We start from the raw sequence: 5,752 nt of genomic DNA, 5'->3' as shown, positions 1-5,752 counted from the left end.
AGGGAGGTGAAGAGCAGAACTTTGATTGGGGAAAGAAAGCTTCTCTCTGAGAGAGGTAGAGAAGCGGGGACCCGAACGGGTTGCCCCCAGGAAACGGTCTCCTGCAGGTACTTTTATAGAGTCAAAGCATGTGGTGAGGCGCATGCAAGGTGTGGAGAATGTGGGAAGTCACTGAGGTGGGCCTGAGACGAGACAGAAGTATGGTCGACAGTGAGATTGCGAGCACCATAGCTCAGGTAAGGTTGATTCAATCCAGAACAGAATGGCCCAGCATACACATACACAGGAATGGGCCTGAACCTAGAACAGGAGTGTCTCCCGTAGCCGGTGGTGGCAGTTGGGGTAGTGACTCTTCCTGGCTTCCTCCAGGTGATGATCAGTCTGAATGTCTGTCTTTAGGGAGATCAGCATTTGTTGGATCTTTGATCTTTGAATCTGGTGCACAACTTGTGCATCGATCTCTCGCTGTTGCAGCTTACCTTGTCTTTCCCTGCTGTGTCCTTGAGGTCCTAGCCCTGTCTGACTGCGTATGATATTTCTATCTTAAATTAGCAGCCCAGAACACGATTATCATGGAATTCTCTTCATACTCCCTTGTCACAGACATGATTTTATTTGGTCTTTTGAGACAGGGTGTGTGTAAGCTGGTGTATAGAAAGGACACTGGAGTTTTTACTACAGCAAGAGTTTGAAGGGTACAGGACTTAGGTATTTTTGGAGTGCTGGGGATTGAAGCTAGGGCCTCCTGTGTGTTTGGCCCAGAAGTTTAGCACTGATTCCACTCCCAGCCCAAGATGGGTGCTTGTAAGCTATAGTATACTTTCTATAATTTGATCAATGTGAAGGAAAGGAACTCTCCTTTCAAAAGGAGAAAATTCTCCGGTAATTGATAATAGATTTAAAGGAAGAGGCCTTCATTGGGGTGGTGCCTTCTGTGTAAAAAGAATTCTGCATGGGTTCTCATGGGGTCCCTTAGGAAGCACACAGGGTTGTTTTATGTGGAATATTTGGAGAAAAAGGCTTTGGTCAACCTTTTGAAATATCTCAATTAGAGATGCAAAAGGTGAAAGCCTGCTTGGATATCTGGAGAGAAACCAGTGTATTCAAAAAGAGTTTTAAACCTGCCATGGTAAATTGCCTGTGTGAAGTTATAGAGCCTCTGTAGTTTTTGGAATATCCTTAAGATTAGTCTTGAGTTCATAGATTATTGCCCCATCCTTTTCTCCTTACAGTTTGTGATGGTTCACTCTATAGGTATAGTTGCATACCTGTAATCACAACACTCTTGAGAGGCTGAGGCAGTGGGAGAGCTAGCTCAAGCCCAGCCTGGGCAAATGATTGAGAGCTTGCCTCAAAATACAAAATAAGGTAGGAGTAGAGATGTAGCTCAGTGCGGAGTCTGGGGTTTCAGTCCCCTGTATTGCTAAAGTAAGCAAAGAATTTCACAGCTTTGCTCATTTCTGTGGGAATTGTTTAAGCCTGTGAGGACGTAACAATAGTAATAAATGATGTTTATATCATAGAAGTATTTCAAGACTACATACAGCACAGGGTCTATAGGGTCTCACTACATAGCTTGGAGTCATAGCAATTGTCCTGTTTTCAGCCTCCCAAGCTTTGGGATTACAGCCGTGGGACACCACGCCCAGTCTCAGTCACTGTCTCAGCACAGCCCGAGGGTGAGCATGGCATGGCAAGGCCCGGCTCGGCCCGGCGCGGCCCAGCTTGCTTGGCATGGCAGGGCAATCGAACCCCCAGTTCCTTTGTCTTCCTAAGCAGGCACTTTAATCCACTGAGCTGTGTGGCTGGCTTAAAATAGTATAGCATTGAAAGCCTCAGAAACCTGAAATTTCTTACTGGCATGTTGGATTTCAATTTCTGCAAGGCTTTAGTAGACAGTGCCACTTATAAAACACAAGGTCATTCCTGTATTAATGAAGCCTTATTTCCTTGCGCCCGTGCCTGTGTTTGTGTGTGCACACGTGTGTGGGCGTGTTGTCTTTTGGAGACAGACTTGTGCTGTGCTGTTCAGACTGGCCTTGCGCTCACTCTGCAGTCTAGGCTGGTCATGCACTCCCAAGGATCCTCCTCCTCCTCCTGAATGAGCTGAGCCTCTATTGAGTGCTGGGATTACAGGCGTACACCACCGTGGCCAACTCTTATTTGCATTTTGGAGAAAAGATCTCCTTATGTAGTTCCCTTCAACTCAGCAGCCCTTTTGCCTGGGTCTCCCAAGTGCTAGAATGTAGAGTTGGGTGCCACTTTAAGCAGTGCCAGTGGTGGGACTTTGTTGTTGGGGAAAACAGAGGTTGGCCTCTGCTCTATATTATCTTAGCCAAGTGTGCCCAGGCAGTTGGTTGTTGCTCCTCCTTCTCCGAGTGGTGGCTGGAAGTCCCACGTGGGTCCTCGAGAACTGTTTGTGAGACCGACGCACCTGCCGTGCTGTCCGCCCTGGTCTAGCTTGCTAGAAGCTGCCGTGGATGGTTTGCAAGTTTGAGCTTGTCCTGGGGAATCTGGTGAAACCCTGTCTCCAAATGGAAAGGACTGAGGACAGCGTTCTGCTATTCATTCCCATTCACAGCTTGTGAGCTATCCATATTATCCAAATCATCCATCTACCTCTGAGTTTCCCTTTTCCTCCTCACTCAAGTAGACTAAAAGAATAGCACGGGGACTCTTGACATTCTGCATCTCCACTGTTGGTGAAATTGCATGCCCTTCCTGTGAATCCATTCTATTTATAGGTACTTCCCATCATTAGGAGATTTTCTAAGAGAAAATATGGTCTAAAATTCCTAGGATAGTCAATGGAAACTCCTGAGTATCTTAAGTATCATTAAATTCCTTGTGCTACCCAAGGGACTTACACCTATTGGTGTTCAAAATATTTCTGGAGGACTTCTAGTCAGACAGCAGAGTGATAAACAGCAGTGAAAGAACCTTACTGAGATTTGGTGTCCAGACACTGAAATGTAGCACTGTGAGGAAGAGCAGGAGTGAAGTGCATCCCTGGGAGCAAGGAAGGATCTGAAGAATAATCGTAGTTGGTAGGGAGACGGAAGAGAGAGAGATTTCAGGGAAAAAGGAGGTGCAGGGAGCACACTTTCCTTGAGTGCAGCCTCACTGCATATGCATGTAAGGGGCAGCAGACACAGTTTTTGCAGCTGACCCCAAAAGCCTCCATGGAGAAATGCACCATAAGCCTCTGGAGAAATGGAGCAGTGGACACGGATACACCACATTGGCGGTAAATTATTCAGGTTCAGATGTCTCTCTCCATTGAAGTCAGATGAGCCATGTGATCCATCTGGTAGTTCCCAGTGACAGGGAGAGTGTAGAGTTCAAGTCACCAGGAGTTCTGGGCGGGCAGTTAGAGCTAGAAGAGGTCCACAGACTGTCTCAGGCTGGAAAAAACAGATATAGTTCCAACTTGAAAGCCAGAAACCAGCCTAAAATTCAGTGGAACTAAAGGCGCAGGCTTCCTGGAATCATCCACTGCCCTGCTGTAAGGCTACAACTGGCTTGCTGGGGTTTGAATCTGGACTGTCTGCCCAAGAATTCTACCATTGACAGCAGAGACATGCGTCAAAATAGACATGTTCCCCCTTTCTTTTCTCTCACTCTTATCTTTATTCTTTTCAATGGTATCTTCTTATTTTGCTAGGAGTGTGAACGTGGTTTCTGATGGGTCTGAGCCCATACTGTGGTCTGCCGGGTCGTGAAGATGGCGAGCCAGCACAGCATGGGGATCTTAAATGAAGGACGAGCCACTCCTAGACTGACTCCTATCTTCTTTCCTCTCGTTAACCTCAAGCTTTCTGTTTTGCTTTTCACAACCACAACAAGCCTTCCTCAGTCAGCACCTGCCAGGACACCATACTGCCCGTGTAAATGGAAACTCCACCTTTAGTCTAACCCAATAAAAACTCCATCCCCAGCTCCCTGCTCCAAGGGTTCTTGTGTCTCTTCAGCAGCCCTTCCACCCAATAAAGGTTTTTTTACCTACCTTCCACTTCTTTGTGCCAGGGGCAGAATCCTTACAGTTTCTAGTTTTGTTGTTGTGTCCTGTTACTGATTTTATTTCTTCCAGCTATCTATTCCTCCTGTTTCTTCCTGTTCCCCAAAGTTTGCATGATCTTCCCTTCCCTCTATCCTTGCTTAGAATTGCTTCCTCTTCTTTTGTTTCTCTATATTTTCCCCCTAATTCCTTTTCCGTTTTTACTTCCCTGAGTGTAAATGTGCCTCACTGAGGGCTTGTTTGCTGCAGGTAATTTTCTGAGTCATTGTAGATTTTGTTCTATACCCACAAATGTAGTTCACGCAGTTAAAGGTGGCAAATTAACAAGCACCAGACTTTGCCACCTTCTAGGCTGTTTCTTGCTATTGGCATTGCTGATTGTACTACTTTAGCCAAGGTGCCATGACTGTTGTTATCAGTTGTCCTTCTTGCTATAACAGGACTGAGATTGCCTAAGAGTCATGAAAAATACTGTAGAACATCTCTTTCAGGGTGGAAACGGAAAGACCACCCCAGGTACTACACTGTGTAATGGAAGTATTGAGCCCCGAACGAAAATAAATATGAAAATTAGAGGAGGAGGAAGGGACTGGGATGATGGCTCAGTGGAATAAGCGCTTCCCTGGCAACCACATGGGCCTGAGTTCAATCCCCAGTTCCTCAAAAAAAGGAAAGAAAGAAAAAAAAGTAAACAAAAAAAGAAATTTAGAGGAGAAGGAAAGAGCCAGGCACATGGCTCAATAGAATAAGCATTTGAGATCTTGCCTGGCAAGGGCCTGAGTTCAGTCCCCGCTACCCAGAGTCCATCCTGTTATGATCAGGGGCCACACCCGATGGCCCCTGGCCACGGGGTCTTGGGCCCTCACCGGACTACATAGCTCCTTTGTGCTCTGCTGTCCCCATCAGCCCCAAGGGAGGGCACGCAAGGCGCAACCCGCTTCTGGGGCTCATGTGCCTTTCTTTCTCCAGAGTGGCTGAGGGACTTTCCTCCCCTGCAGGCTGCACAATGTTGCAAAGGGCAAGTGCATGCCCTGTATTCAACCATTTGCGCCCAAGCCTTGCCCACCTGCCTGCTGACCCAAGTTTCCCTCTCATGCCAGGACCATATCCCGGCAACTAAGAATCATTGCTGTTTGGACTGTGGAACAGATGGCCGCTCCATGAAGGGCACTCCGCCGGATTTTGGAGAACGTGTACCGTATGTTCCTTGACTGCTTGGGCGGGCAGTTCCAGGGCTAGCTTTGCCCCTCTGCCCTGTCCCCTTGCCTCCCGGCCCCTGGAGGGGCAGGAATATACCCTGAGGGCCCATCTGCCTGGGCTCCTCGCTGCACCTGCCCGGAGTCCCGGGTGGGTGAATCCCACTTAGTCACCCGTGCCCGTGGATCGTGCTCCACATCACCAGAGGCATCCCAGGCTTCAAGTGAGTACTCTGGGAAGAGTTACCCAGAACACTTGCCGTACCTGCAGGCCCTTGTGACCCTCGTGTCACCCAGCAGACTGTCCTCAGAGAAGGTCCGTGATGGGCACAGACAGGAGCAAAGTCCCCTGGGCCAGCAGTCTGCTTGATGCCTGTGCAGTGGGGCAGCAGGCTGAGCAGAGCAGGGGCGCCGAGGGTCCTGCGGGGGGGGGGGGCATCCTCCTTCAGGCCTGTGGTAGGCCGGCAAGGCCTGATTTCTTATGTCCCCAGGCCTGGGCCTCTGCCCACAAACCTCCCCAGGGAGAGCTCCAGAGAGC

This window comes from Octodon degus, unplaced genomic scaffold, assembly GCF_000260255.1.
Source record: "Octodon degus isolate 3935 unplaced genomic scaffold, OctDeg1.0 scaffold00177, whole genome shotgun sequence".
NCBI classification, from domain to species: Eukaryota; Metazoa; Chordata; class Mammalia; order Rodentia; family Octodontidae; genus Octodon; species Octodon degus.
This window is presented reverse-complemented; position numbering follows the sequence as displayed.